The following is a 16,385-nucleotide window of genomic DNA, read 5'->3' as shown; positions in this document are numbered from 1 at the left end:
AAGATTTACAATTATGATATCTGTCAGTTTTATGTAATGTTTACAATTATTTTTTATTTCTGAGGAACAAATGCCCTACAATAATAAGGTGCTATTATTTTCACTCCCTAATTGACTGAAAATTAAATCAAGAAGGGGAAAACAAGAGATTGCTCACAGATGACTGTGTATTTTTAATACAAGTCTTTAGAGAAGTAAGTATTTTTGAAACATTAATTTAAAACAAATCCTCTTCAATTATTTTGTATCAGATAAAATAATGAATATAGCAGCAGCATCCTCAGGACATTTCCTTTCGTACTTGCAAACATACTTACGTCAAAACCTTAAGTCAGTAGAAAAAGGTTCAGAATGCTTGCATTTCTTACATTTCCCTTAATGGAGAGTAGTTTTTTTTCCATTTGTGCCATTAGGAATATAAGACGTGCTGTATGATTTTCAGTCTCTGGGATATAACATTATAGTTCTGTAAATATCCATTAGCTCCATCTCTAGCCACCATGGTGGACTTCGTCAACTCATGCTGGCTAATAGAATTATTAGGCTTTTGTGACTCAAACTTTAATCCTGCGTATAGTACTAGGTCTAAGAGAGGCCCTTAAAACTGAAAAGCAAGGACCAAATTATGAGTGGTCAGGATTCAGACTCGATCACTACAGAAGACAGGAATCTCAAATCACCTCAAGGAGCTACTTTAATTTCCTAGGTGTTTTGAAACTAGGAATAATCTTACTCTCAAGTCCTTCTCTAGAAAGATGTGACTGCAGCCCACTGATTTAAGTTTGACTTTCATAACTTACGTCATCACTGATAAGAAAAAAAATAAAAGAAAATTAAAAGAAAATACCAAGAGTATTACCTTGTCTGCAAGATTTGCCTGTGGAAGAGAGTTTGTGCTTTGAGTTCATAGTGAATTCTGCTCAATTTCCTTAGCCTGCAGGAAACATGGACTCTTGTGGATCCAGACAGAAGTTTCTATCTGCAAATGGAAACTTCAGGTACAATATCAGAATCTGAATGCAAAGTCCCATTTATGAAACTAACAAGCATCCAGTACATCTGCTACCTGGAGTCTTCTGTGTCATAACAGAATTTGATTATAAAATGTGATCTTTGCAAACAATATGTCTATTTGTAATGAGGGTAACATCTTACGCCATTCCTTTGGATGAATGTAAAGAAAAATATGTTCATTTTAATTGTGGCAAAATTGCTGGTACATAACTACTGTCAGAACAAAGCATGGTGTGAAGTCATTCATGTAATTTTAATAAATCATCGTCTGCATATCTCTAGTATTTGGCTGGACTGAAGTCAAAGCATGTGGCTAAGTAAGGAGGAAGAAAGGACATGATGAGCAGTAAAAATAACTGTAAGATATGCCAATGCTCTCTGCTTCAGGGGAGGTTTGACATGCACACTAACATTTTTATATGTTCTCAGGACTTCACAGGATGCTATTATATTTTGGGCTTGTAAGAATGCTACAGGCTCCAGTCTTTCTTCCTCTTGCTACTTCTCTATTTCTCTGCTTTCAGATGGAGATAGTTTCCACCAGAGTCAGAACAGCAATTTTACATAACATAGTCCTTTGTCCCCTTCAGATGCATATACTAGGCTGCTGTCTCCTGCAATGATACAAAGTTAATGATTGACATAGTGTTGTCTCATACGTATCCTATCCTATCTCATATATAACCTACACTCTAGGATATATCCTAAAAATGAAAAGCACTGGTGGTCCTTTTCAAAGCAGGACATATTGAACAAAAATATTTACCTTTTTTTCTATTGTATGCTTTGTACAGACCAAATTCATTTTTTAATGAGTTGGCTTCTGCCGAATGAAACTACTAAGACTGGCAACACCAGATGTTCTGTTGGAAATTAATAAACATTAACAGATCTAAATTTCATAGGCTATACACATACTTATTAAAAATATAGCTCTAAAATAGAGTAATAACTTCTCTGAAATAAACATTTTCTTTTAATTTTTTTTTTCTTATCAGTGATGATGTAAGTTATAAAAGTCAAACTTAAATCAACAGGCTGCAGTCACATCTTTCTAGAGAAGTCTCCAGGCAATCTTCTCTACAGAGTTCTCAGCCACTCTAGGCATAAACTGCCTCATCCATGACTTTAAACAAGGGGATGTAATGAGACTATCACCGTTTTTCAAAAAGCAGACTTCAATTTCTGTGTGTTTCATAGCATTACACATCTAAGACAGAAAGATACTACTTCATATAATAATGACATGGGGAAGAATAACCATACTTTATTTATCAGTTTGTTGCCTTTTCTAGAAGAACAAGTTATAATGAACTTTTGATTTCCTTCACATAAAATTGGGCTTGCCATTGCTCCTGTTTTAGTTTGTCTTCTGCAGTTAAAGGAGACTAGGAAGGAGAAAGAAAAGAAACCTTAAGATTTGAAAACAAACAAACAAACAAACAAAAACTATCACTGAGAAATAGTAATAAATGACTTGAGAAATTAAAAAAAAATAAAACTCACAAAAACTTGGATAAGAATGATGCGGTTATCTCATTAGAGAAGAGATACGTTCACTGAATGTGAAATAACACAGAGAATCCATTTCATAAATATCTTCTGGCTTATTCCTATTGAATAAAGAATAAAAAACTGAGATTTGTGGCCTGGGAAGAACATATAGAGAGAGTGGATTAGGAAAGCCAAGGCACAAATGGAACTGAACTCGGGAAGAGACGTGAAAAATAACAAGAGTTTCTATAGTTGTATTGGTGGCCAAGGAGAATTGTCTTCAATAGACATGGAGATGGCTGAGGTACTCAACAAGTACCTTGCTTCAGTCTTCACTGGCAATCAGGCTTCCTGCATTTGTCATGTCCCCAGACATTTAGACAATGATCAGAGGAATAAACCCCCCCCCTCCGTTACCACTACTAACTATGCATTTTCACGGCAATGAATATGAGCCTGTAAGCTGTGCTTGTAAAATATGTATCAGTAGAGATGACCGTCTGTTTCACAGCTGCTACAACGGCGTTGTTGCTGAAATGCACCACCCACTGCCTCACTGCTCACACCCTCTGTTTGGTCTACATAACCGTTCATCAAGCATCAATGAATGTCAGTGACTGCTATCTTTTTTTTCCTCGCAGAGTAATTCAATTCCACATCTTTGCTTCATACGCACTTCCATGTCTAAGCCATCTTGTCAGTGTCCCTTTGTGCTGTCTATCACATGGCAACAAAATGTAATTGAATATTGTTGGGAAGGTTCAGTCTTTACTACCATACTATCAGTATCCTCCTCTTAATTGTAGACCAACATAATAAATTAAGAGATAATACTTTCAGATCTGCCCTCACATACAAAAGAAATGAATTACCATGCAACCAGAATAACAAACCAATTGAACAGTTTTGATGGGAACAGAATAGAAAAAAAGTAATTTCGGTTGTAAAGGACCAGCAATGGAAATCAAATTCAATTGTCAGATTACTTTGGGGATGACCCAAAGTTAAAACATATAATTAAGAGAAGTATCCAAATGCCTCTTAAACTTGAACAAGCATGGGGGGTCAACCCTTCTCTAGGAAGCCTGTCCTTGTGTCTGATCACTCTCATGTTAAATAGATGATTCCTAATTTCCATTCTGAACATCCTGTGTCTCAGCTTTTTGTCATTTCTGCATGTCCTATCAACGGTTATCAACAGTTCCCAAGGAGAAGAGCCCAGCATTTCCCTCTGCTCTTCCCCTCCTCAGGGAGCTACAGAGAGCAGTGAGGTGGCTTTCAGCTTTCTCTTCAGGCTGGACAACCCCAGTGTGCTCAGCCTCTTCTCATAGGACATGCCTTCCAGCCCTTCAACCAGCTAAGCTGACCTCTTGATGCAATCACATATTTTAAATTTTTTTACCAATTGGCTGTGTCTAATGCACCCCAAAACATGGTTTGCTGTAATAAGGAATTAGATTGTTCGTTAATATCTTAGAATTAAATTTTTGCTTTCTGGATTGGTCCAGCAGACCAGGCAAGGTGAGAAGAAATCATTTCAGATATTGCTTTTACAGCGAAACAAATAATTAAATAGGAAAAAGCATAAATACTGTAATTTTACAAAGATATTCAGTGGACTCAGATTATTCATGTTATGACTAATATTTGATCTCTCAAAAATCTAAACTTGTTGACTCATTGAGAAAATGTATATAATTTTTTCATAGTAAGTTCTGATAGCAATCCTAAGAAGTGAAAATTGAAGCAACATACTTCTGAATACAGTCAAAAACACAGTAGAGCCAACTGGTCACAAGAAGCAATTCTCCCTCTGCAGCTAGTGTTGATTCACTTTCACCTTGAATATTGTGTGCGGTTCTTGTCTCGGCAACATAAAAAGCATGCTAAGATCCTTGAAAGCATACAGTGAAGGGCAACAAAGCTGTAAGAGGGCTAGAAGGCATGTTCAGTGAGGGCACTATCGTTGTCCAGTCTGGAAGGAAAGATGTTGAGAGACAACTTTATTTCTATCTTCAGCTACCTGAGAAAGGGAAGAGCAGGGGGAGGTGCTGGGCTCTGCTTCTGGAAACTCATGTCAGTATGCACAGGAACAACACAAAGTCATACAACAGAAGGTTCAGAATGGACATTAGGAAAAAATTATTTATCACATGGATGGTCAAACACTGGGACAGGATTCCTAGAGAGGTGACTGATGCCCTGTGTTTGTCAGTGCTTAAGAGACATTTGTATAAAATCCTCAATAATGTGTTTTAACATTTTGTTAGCCCTGAAGTAGACAGGCAGTTGGACTAGAGGATTTTTGAAGACCCCTTACAAATGAACTGCTGTAGTGTAGTGTAGTGTAGTGTAGTGTAGTATAGTGTATTCTAGTCTAGTCTACCTTAAACTATTTTCCCTGAGTACTTTATTCTATCAATATCATCATGAACAAAAACAAATAAAAAATAAGATGTTTATTCATAATTTGAATTATACATACCATAAATAAAAAGCTAGCAATTATGCTCTTCTGCAGTATTTAGGTCATAATGTGTTTTTGTAAAACAATCACAATGGTGAGGAAAACATTATCATAAAAACAAAGCTGAAAAAAAATCCAGAAATACACTTAACTTTTGGCTGAATAAAAAAATGACAAGATGTTCATCTGACTTGTATTACCAGCATTAAATAATCTGATTTACCATATGATTCAGACAATAAATGATTTTTCTCTACTACTAGAATGCAGTCCACTGAGAAAGTGAAAAAAAAAATTATTTGTAAATGCTCAGTGTAATTAATGTTAAGTACTCTATTCCTTAAGTGTAATTAGTACAGAATGAAGCTTTATAAAATTGTAAATGGTAACATAATTACCAGATGCAAGCTGTCTACTAACACAGAATTAAGTCAAATTTCCTATGCAAAAGAATGAGCACTATGGTTGATACATAATAAGAAGCAGACACACTTTTTGTCATTTCTCTGCTAAAAACTGAAAACCTAACTGTGCCAGAAACTCGAACAGTATGTTTGTAGCATTTTTTTTCCTTGACTAATATAACTGTGTCCTCCTTAACTGTGTGATTTAAAATTAACTTCTCTGCATTTTGAGTGGCTTATGGTCCTTATACATAAATTATAAAAGACTCTTAATTTTTTTTTTTTATAATGAGGAAAATAACAAGAGGATATCCATTAAAGGAGAGAATAGGTAAATACTTGGAAGATTAATTGCAGGGTAGACGACACAAAGAAACTGCACTGGGGTAAAGACATCACTGGATATGTTACTCAGTGCTTGGGAGGGTGCTAGGGTCAGTAACAAATATCTTTGCTCTGCTCCATAGATATAGGCTAATGGCTTTTGTTCCTAGTGATTTTGTCCCTGCTCTTCATTAGTAACAAAATAAGTATGGTTACTCTGTTTCACCTTCTCAAAAAAAAAAAAAAAAAAAAAAAAAAAAAGGGATAAAGAAAAAATCAAGTCAGTGAAGGGTAAAACTGATGATAAAACAGGTGAAGTATGAGAAGCTAAAAATATAAAAAAAAAAATATCCAAAAACATAAATATGGTCTCAGAACTGGAGAGAAAGAAGGAGAAGTATTCACTGCTCCCTGAAGGTGTCCAAACAGCCTGTAGATGCTGCCTGTTGTAATCTGTCTGATAGCGTGACAGAATGAAGGAGCAGCCTCAGCAGTCCCACAGCTTATGGGACTATCCTTAATATGCACCAGTCAAGCGTTCCCCTTCTGGTTGTATTAAAGACCACCTGGTACAACCCAAGAGAAGTTTGATAAGAGAAGTCCCATTACCATCTAAGATCTTGAACAAGACTGCTATGAGTGACAGTAAAAAGATGAAGAGAAGCAAGAAGACAGAACCTCAGTAAGGGAATCTAGAAGGACTTAAAGAAAACAGCCTGGTATCCTCAGTGCCTGAATACACATAGGTCTTCTTAATGCAGAAATATCACAATGCTTGTGAAGCATAATGAGGAGATGCATGTGCCGTTGTGCTGTGTGTGCCTTTTTTAGCAGCAGGTTATTAGTTTCAGTGGACCGTTGGTTTGAAACAGCATGCCTACTGCTGTAGGTAGAGGATCCTTGGCCCTTGGGATGGGTAGGAAATAAAAGTCCTGTAACCACTGTTGTTAGAGGTCTAGTAGCTTTTAGAATGTTACACAAACATATTATGTGAATTGATTCAAGGGGTGGTGATGAAAAGGATCATAGCAAATTCCCTATTGTGTAATTGGGAAAGCATGGTACAACCGGGCGCTACCTAGCGGGTAAATTTTTGAACTGTGTGCACAATCAACGTGTATGTCTGATGTATGATAGGTACAATGCATTGCAATAAGAACAGATGGGGACCTTGGTTGTACAGATGACTGAAAAAAGAATTATTGTTCTCAGTTGGACAGATCCAATATATTGACTCGTTTTGCATTTTGGGAAATCTACCCCTGAAAACAGCAGCTTGGAGGCAGCCAATTTTGCAAATTTTAATTCATGCAATACTTAAAATGTAATAGTAATGACATTAGATTTATAGTAATCCTTTCTTCATTCTCCCAACACTTTGGACTCACTAATTTTTTTTCTGTGAACCTTTTGAGAGGGAGAATTTCAGTAGGCAAGTATTTGAAGACTACTAATTTCAAAGCAGAACAAGTGAAGCAATAACAGGTTTACACTTGCCTAACTGGATATCCAGACCATAAGTTCTTCTACAATCATTCAGTTAAATGGTAAAAAAAGCATTAGCAAAAGATGTATCTGCCAAGAAACTTCACTCAACATTGAGTCAGATCTGTCAAACTCTGGATAAGATCTAGAAACTTTTTTCTTTGAATAGCTTTACTTTTGCTTTTGTGTTTGTGTATAATCTCTTTATACCACACATTTTTATTTTATGTAATGCACACTGTGGATAGGGATAGGTGAATAATGCATTAAGGTCAATAATGCAAAAATTTGTAAAGTGTCTACCCATGAGTAGTTTCTCAGTCTAAAACACAGTCAGACATCCTTCAAAAACATGTGAAATGTATTTATCCTAAGTGAAATCATAGTAGGTAAAATTTGGAAGCAAAATGAAGCTTCAGAGATTAAGGTAACTGAGGAAAATAGAGGTATAAAAAGAATCACCACAGATCTCACAGACAATATTTTCAAAGCTCTTGTGATCTTGTATTCTTTCCACTACACTGAATGTACCTGTTTTAACATATACTCATTTTCCTATGTCTGCTCCATTAGCTCTGCTCTGGGACAGATAACATATGGTTACACTGGAGAGTTCAGCACTGTATGCCTTCATGTGAGCCCTAATCATGGCCGCACAAGGAAGAAGTCTCTTAGTGGGTACCTGGGACACATGTAACACGTAAAGATTATAAGAGCCCCAAGAGCCCCAGTGTCTTCTCATCATCAGTGTGACCATAAGCTCGTACGACAGCTTTAATTAAAACAGAAAAGTGTTGCCTCAAATTATCTAAAATATAGGTCCAAATTAATTGTGCTTCCTACTTATAGATCTAGTGATCTAAAGTAAAACTGTTTCAGACCAACACTCAGCCAAAACTACAGAAGTGGACTATGCTTGTCTGCTGCTGTCAATGCACTCCTGTCTGCTTTGCACTTGGAAAGCTGCAAATGACTAAAGACCTTGCTACCATTTACTGTTTGAATCACAATCTTGGTGACTGTGGCTAAAAGATAGCTTGTTCTACAAAAAGAAAAGGAAGACAAACTAGTATATTGTAGTTGATATAGTAGTAAACATAAAAATAAAGGTAATGTTTTCTTAATGAGCTTGTATGACATATGTGAAGGAAGGCACAGATTTGTTGCAGTTCCTTGAAGAAAACTAAAAGCTCATACTGTAAAGGTGGTCCAGATGAAAAAAATAGCCAAAATTCTGGAAAAATTTGGAGGGCACTCATGAAAAAAATTAAAAAATGTTATAAAATAGCAAGGTAGGAGAGAGTGTTTTTTCATAGCTAGTATGAGTCATCAGCGATTAAAGGTGGTAAGCTAATACTGGGAATAATTGGTAAGTATTCACAATAGAAATTACTATAAGGAAAATCGCTCTGATGTTGCTGTATTTCAGCATCTTCATGAAAATTGTGGAAAGTGGGAAGATGCATGAGATAATGAGGTTTGCTAATACTGCAAATACTATAGCTGATGAAATTTCAATTCAATAAATGCAAAGTCATTCACATTGGGAAAATATGGTTCTAAATTTAAAAATAAACAGATGATTATAAACTTGAAATTAGGTTGCCAGATAGGAAAGTGATCTTGGAGTTGTTGTATATAATTCTCTGAAAACAGAGTAAACAGATACAGAAAAACTAGTAGAGACCTGCTGAATCAGAAGGGTAAGGGTCACCCCTCAAGAATTACTAAAGTCACCTGGTAATGGTATCTGCTAACCAGGAATTTCAAAATCTACTTATAGCTTTACCTTAATTGATGCTACATCTAATAAAGAATCATCTGAAGTCCCAGTTTGTGTTCTGGAAGCAGTTTTCAGTAGTTCTAATCACTGTCAGTTCTTTTGGGAAACAGTATGATAAGCAAAAAGTTATTTCAGACTAGCCTGATGAAGTGAGGCAATGTGAACCTTGAGGATTCAAAGAAGCTTTGGTTCCAAAAAAAACAGTTGGATTTGAGAGGGCTCCATACTGGGATATATGGTAGAGCAAAAGCTGATGGCACCTTGTTTGTCTCAATGCTTGGATGAGGAATGTCAGCCAAGCATATATCTTAATGCCTGTCTTAAGCACTTCATCACACAGTGGAGCAGGAAAAATGTATAACCACTAATAACTGACTTTAGAAAGAGAAGGGCTGTTTTATGCCTCCTTCACCAGTCCTTTGCTTTAGAGGTTGGTGCTCCTTCTGTGTTACAGGCAGAACACACACAACTGCTTGCATTTGGATTGCCCCGCTTCTCTGATTCCTTCTTCCATGTTTATCAGACTCAGAGCAGGGATATCCTTGCTTTCAACCAACCCCTCAGCGGAAGGTTGGGCTGACTGATATGTTGCCTAGATTATTCTTTAACATTAAATTAAAACATACGGAAAACTCATACTGAGACTTCTTGAATTTCATCTCAGCTTTTTATAATGGTTGCAACTATGTTCTCTGGTCAGATGAATGATTTTACTTTCCGGCTAGGATGTAGGAGTTTAATTATAATAGCAATAAAGAATAATTATTTACTTAATTTAAATATAAGCCTGTTCTTTCAAAAAACTCTTCTTAAACCTGAGAGTAATTTTAGCTTTTTTTTTTAAAGCTACATTCTGATGCAAGGTATTCAATTTTCTTCCAGAATAAAGTAGTAGTCTTTGTCCCCTTTGAAAAAGTTAATATACTCAAAATGTGAACTATAAAAGATACTCTGAAATCAGAATCAACTGTAAGAGTGAAACAGATTAAAAAGGGAATAATGAAGCAAACCTTGATGTTTCATGATACAAAATCAACAGTACTTTGCAGAAAGGCCACAGACATTCAGTGGCACAATGTTGCATAGCCATGTATTTTATGTTGAAAGAAATTATTCTGCAAATAGGGCTGCATGCAGATTTCTATCATCCTACTATTTAGAACACTGCAGAAGAGGAAACAAGTGCACACAGTTTTCATTTGACAGATCCTTAACCCAACCCTAAACCTGCATACTTTGACACTACCAAAGGCTATCAGACCTGTATGTTTTTGTACCCTTACAAATGTCATTCTGGCTGAAGGGAGATTAACTAAATAGATAGTTGGAAATTATTTCAAAACCTGGTCCTCATGGTACAGGATAACACAGAAGAGGAACTATTTCAGCATAAGCCTATTCAGCCATATCTTGTTGAGTTAATGTATACACAACTTGGCAGAGATAAGAACGTCACCTGAGGAGTGACTGCAGATGCATTTCTTATAACCGAACTGAATCATGTATCCCAGTCACAAGTGGACATGGAGACTAAATTTGAAGCTTTCTGGTTGTCACTTGCTGTTTGAAAGTGGGCTGTTAATTGGGCAAAAGAGGAGTTACTGCTGAGAATACGGGCAGATGGTAGTAGTCATAAATTAACAAACAGTATGTAATCTAACTGAAACATGATGAATGTTGGACTCAAGGACCTATAGGCATGGACAGCTACAAGCATAGATAGGCACCTACATAAAAAAATGAATTGTCATTTATTTAGTTGTGGTTACCATAAATTTTAACAGGTCAAGCCAAAAAGCGTTAATCCAAATGCCACTTGGAGTACAAGTGACAAGTAGTTTCCCTCAGGGTTCAATACTGGGATCAATTCTTTTTAATATCTTAATAAATTACATAACAGTGGGATTGAGTGCACCCTCAGCAAGATTGTGGGTTACATCAAGCTATGGGGTGCAGTTGGCATGCTTGAGGGACAGGATACTATCCAGAGGGACCCAGATAAATTTGAGAAGTTTGCCCTGGTGAACATGATGAGATTCAACAAAGCCAAGTGCAAGGTCTTGCATCTGGGTCGTTGCAACCTCCACTATCAGTACAGGCTAGAGGATGTAAGGATGGAGCACAGTCCTGCTGAAAAGCAGTTGGGGGTACTGGTGGATGGCAAGCGTGACCAGCAGGGTGAGGGAGGTGATCCTGCTCCTCTACTGAGTGCTGGTGAGACCTGCATCCAGATGTGGATTCTGCAGTATAGGAGAAACATGGACCTGTTGGAGTGCGTCCAGAGGAGGGACACAAAAACGTTGCCAGGGATGGAACACCTTCCTTACAAGGACAGGCTGAAAAAGCTGAGGCTGTTCAACCTGGAGAAGAAAAGACTCTGGGGAGACCTGAGAGTGGCCTTTCAGAGTGAAGTGGACTATATAGGAAGGAAGGGGACAAACTCTTTAGCAGAGTCTGTTATGATTGGACAAGGGGAAGAGGTTTCAAACTAAAAGAGGGGAGATTTAAACTGGATATAGGGAAGAAGCTTTTTATTATAAGAGTAGTGAGGCACTGGAACAGGTTGCTCAGAGACGTGGTGGAATCCCTCTCTCTGGAGACAGGATGGAGGGGGCTTTGAACATTCTGGTCTAACTGTAGGTACCCCTGTTCATTGCTGGGAAGTTGGACTAGATGACTTTTAAGGGTCTCTTCCAACTCAAAAGATTCTATGATTCTACGAATAAGCTTGAAGAGGCTATCCATCCAAATATTAATTAGTAGAAACCTTATACCTTTCCCCTTGGGTAGAAGAGAAAGCATGCATAAAAACTGTTGATAGCCTGTGACATCTTGACCCTATCAAAACCAATTATTGCATACAGCAATTATACTGCAGTTGAAACAGTAAGGTGTATTGAAGCACGTGTGCAAACTGCAGGGCATTAAATGCTGAAGGTTTCTTCTCACTGTGGCTCGCAAAGTTCTAATGTCACACTCACCCTAACAGCAGTATTTTTTAATCCTAGAAGCAGTATTTCACCCTAACAACCAAATTTTACAATAGTTTCTGCCACAACGGTTTTAAATTTTATTGCCAGAATCCATAGAGAAAACAGAAGAGAAAAAATTGTACTTTTAGTGTTGTAACATCCTCTATTGTTTAAGTGTCAGATGTTCAGAAACTACTATTTGAGTAGCACATTCTGCTGAAGGTTGTGAATTATGACTAAAGCAAGCATTCCCTTGAAGGAAAAAAGATATATAATTTTGGGAGAGATCCAGCAGATGGTAGCTAATATAGCAAGCTTTTCTGTGCTTTACTTTTGGGTAAAGAAAATATATATGCCTTCCAGATACCAGCTGAGTCTTGTAAATCTATGTGCAATATTTTCCAAGCACTTGTATTAATATAGTTATAATACTTTTGTGACATGTTTAAACTCAGTCCTCGCCTTTCTGTTTTTTTACTGCTGCTTCACTCCATGAGTGCAGATCTTCTATTCGCAGTAAATTGCCGTATGATCAAAATTTTCCAAAGAAAACTTCTCCTGTGAAGAGAAAACGTGATTACTGGGAGATGCACTGACTCTACTCAGTACCTGGTCTTTCAGCAAATTCTCATTGCCCTGCTATTCTAGACTGCTTCCCATGAATCAGTTCTGGCAAATCAAACATCACTGCCATCACTATGAGTTGCTCATCAAAACTAACAAATATGGAAATTTTGCATTCCAGATTAGACAGTGTTCCTCTCTCCAAGAACCTCATGTCAAGGTCTAGATAGATATTATATTGATGTTGTCTATCTAGACTTCAGCAAAACCTTTGATTCTGTCTCCCACAGTATTCTCCCAGAGAAAGCAGCAGCCTGTGGCTTGGACAAGTACAATTATGGCTGGGCAAAGAACTGTCTGGAGAACCAGGCCCAGAGAGTAATGAAAAGAGTTAAATGCAGCTGGTGGCTATTCACAAGTAGTGTTCTTCCCCAGGGGTTGGTATAGAGGCTGTTCTTCTTTAATATCTACCTGGGAGTAGGAATGCCCTTCAGAGGGATGTGGAAAGGTCAGATTGCTGGGCTGAGGCCAGTTGGATGAAGTTCAACAAGACCAATTGCTGAGTCCTGCACTTCAGCTGCAACAAACCCAGGCAACGTTACAGGCTTGGGGTGAAGTGGCTGGAAGATTGTGTGGAAGAAATGGACATGAGGCTGCTGGTCAACACTCGGCTGAACATGAGCCAGCAGAGTGCCCAGGTAGACAAAAAGGTCAATGACATCCTGGCTTGTATCAAAATAGTGTTGCCAGCAGGAGCACGGAGGCAATTCCCCCCCTGTAATGAGCTCTGATGAGGCAGACCCTTGAGTATTGTGTCCAGTTTTGGACCCCTCACAACAAAAAAGAAGAGACCCTTGAGTGTGTCCACAGAAGGGCAAATAAAATGGTGAGGGTTCTGGAGCACAAGTCTTATGAGGAGCAGCTGAGAGAACTAGGATTGTTGTTTGGAGAGCAGGAGGCTCAAGAGAGACCTTACCACTCTCTAGAACTACCTGAAGGGAGGTTGTGGCAGATTCGGGATTGGCCTCTTCATCCAGGTAACAGCTTTAGGACAAGAGGAAATAGTCTCAAGTTGCACCAGTGGACGTTCAGGTTGGACATTGGAAAAATTTCTTCTCCAAAAGAGTGGTTAGGTGCTGGAATGGGTTGCTCTGGGAGGTGGTGGAGTCACTGTCCTTGGAGATGCTCAAGAAATACTTAGATATTGTACTAAGAGCTCTGACTTGTCTCTAAACTTCAGTGCCTTGCTCAAATAACTTTTGTTCTAGCAGGTATTACTATATCACTTCTGTAGCAAAGGCAGTGCAAAATTGTATTTGCTTGAAGGAAGTGATCATTTATTTCTTCAGTTATCTCCAAAGACTGTGGATCAGATTGTCAATTACATCACACCTGGTCAGTGATCACTGAAGAATCCTGCGTTGCCCATATCTGATATGCTATTTTAGGTTGTCTGCATAACCACTTTTGTGGGAATTTTGCCTAAATCATAGAATCGTAGAATGGTCTGGATTGAAAAGGACCACAAAGATCATCCAGTTTCAACTCCCCTACTATGTGCAGGGTCACCAACCACTAGACCAGGCTGCCCAGAGCCACATCCAGCCTGGCTTTGTATACCTCCAGGGACGGGGCATCCACAACCTCCTTGAGCAACCTGTTCAATTGTGTCACCACCCTCTGGGTAATGTAAACATGTGTGCTGGGAGCTGAACAGTAACATAGAATGCATAACCTTCTACATCATTCATCTTATACTGATGGATAAATACACTCTACTTGAGTGCTGGAGATTGTAACTTGACTTGAATTTTTTTTTTTTTTTGCCAGAAACATTAGTAAAAAAATAAGATTTTTAAAGAATTTCTTTTTTTCTGAAAATACTTTTTCTTTAGTTAAATCTTTGATGATTTAGTAGGAAAATATTGGTGACAGGTGGCTGGTTGGACTGGATGACCTTGGACTTCTTTTCCAACCATGGTGATTTTGCGATTCTTCTACAATTCTCATCAGGATAGGCACACTGACAACATTGACTGAGTATGGCTTTTAGGAATTGAACTGGTTTACAACTCAGTTTTTCTTTATGTTACTCTAATAGCAACATGGCTATATCCATCTCCAACACCTATATCTGTTTATCTCAGGTTTTAAAAACATGAAGATCAAAGAGGAAAGATGAAAGTGCATTCACACCATATTATTTGATGACTTTCAGTACACAAATATTACAGTTATTAGAGATCTCCAACTGCAGTCACTTTTTAAGGAAAAAAAAAAAAACAACCCACACAACTATTTCCTCTCATTTGATATCTCTAGAACTTTTTAAATCACTACTCAGTTTAAATTGTGTAATTTCACATTTTCCATGCATAAAAATTATCTTCTTGTGGATTTTGTTGTGCAAAAACACTTTGCTATTTCTCTGAAGAAATAACACATGAACTTTATATTCTAAATAAAAAACACACTTGAAATACTCTTTAAGTGCAGAAATAAACTTCTTTCTTTATGGACCTGACTACAAATACACTGTCAAATTGATGTGGGAATAAATAAGACTTTAAGAACACTAAATTGAAGAAATAGGGTACAGCTACTTTAAATGAAGCATGAATATTTTATATGTGTTTTGCTCTTGCTGTCAGACAAGAATAAAACTCACTGAGGCCAATTTTGTATAGGAGCTCTGTTTTATTTGATTACAATATTTGCTCGAGAACAATAAAATAATTGATAGTAAAAAAAATCTTGATGTTCCTCATACAGGGTTTTGATGCACAATAACAACAATAAAACCATTGCCAGCAGATGGAGAGAGGTGATCTTTCCCCTATGCTCAGCATCCACACCAGCAGAGCAGGATCCGGTTCTGGGCTCCCCAGCACACGAGGGACATGAGGTTACCGGAGTGAGTCCTGCCGTGAAGATGGCTTAGGGATTGCAGTATTTGTCATACAAGAGAAAGTTGAGAGAACTGGGACTTCTGAGTCTGAAGAAGGCTCAAGGGAATCTCATCCATGTGTGTACACACCTGACAGAAGGTATAAAGGAAATGAAGCCAGCCTTTTTTTATTTATGCCCAGGAGAAGGATAAGAGGCAATGTGTAAAAACTGAAAATCCATTTAACTTCATTTAAGCATTAGGAAAAAAGGTTTTTTACTCTGAGGTCAGTCAAACACCGTAACAGGTTTACAAAGATGTTGTAGAATCTCCATCCTTGGAGATATTCAAAGCCTGACTGCACAATGTCTTGATCAATCTTTTGTAGTTGATCTTGCTTTGAGCAGGAGTGTTGGATGAGATGGTCTCCAGAAGTCTCTGCCAGACCCAGCAATTTTGCAGAAATACATGCAACTCAGAAAGGACTTGTATCTAACTTAATATAAGTAAGATATTACTCCTTGAATGAGTAAACATTCACTGTTATATTCCATTCAGGACAATGAACAAGATATCAAAACTGTACAGAAGAAAATGTTCAGATTCTGGATTACAGTAGTACAGGCTACTTCATAGGCTCCATATTCTCAGGAACTAGCTGCAGATAGAACCATTGCTGACAGGGAATTAAAATATATTTAAAATAATTTCAAGATTTGTGTGTTTGTATAAAATATAGACATTTCTTTTGTGAATCACAGTAAGATAGGAGGAGGTGGGAAGAATAGAAAGCTGTGAAAAAAAGCCAACTCTTCAAACAAAACCCAAGACACCTAAAATTATGAAGTTACTCCAGGTGTTCCCTTCTTTCCCTCCAACCCCATAAAATGAGTGTTTCAGTAAAATTTTCAATTTATTTATGAATCTTCTAGATGTAACAAAAAATATTTCTGAAACTAAGAGCTTTGCCTGGCGGGTAAAAAGAAAGCAA

The 16,385-nt window shown here is 37.5% G+C and overlaps 1 long non-coding RNA gene across 1 annotated transcript in view; it reads left to right on the top strand.

The window, feature by feature from the left end:
- The window catches only part of LOC104911968 (uncharacterized), a 39,516-nt gene extending 23,443 nt beyond the window's left edge, over positions 1-16,073 (top strand). The window contains exon 3 of the long non-coding RNA XR_014881240.1: positions 15,280-16,073. This is a non-coding gene — a long non-coding RNA (uncharacterized LOC104911968). The remainder of the gene's footprint in view (positions 1-15,279) is intronic.
- The last annotated feature ends 312 nt before the right edge of the window (positions 16,074-16,385 follow it).

This window comes from Meleagris gallopavo, chromosome 1, assembly GCF_905368555.1.
Source record: "Meleagris gallopavo chromosome 1, MGAL_WU_HG_1.1, whole genome shotgun sequence".
NCBI lineage: Eukaryota > Metazoa > Chordata > Aves > Galliformes > Phasianidae > Meleagris > Meleagris gallopavo.
Note: the sequence above shows the minus strand (reverse complement) of the source record. Positions and strands in the feature narration are given on the sequence as shown.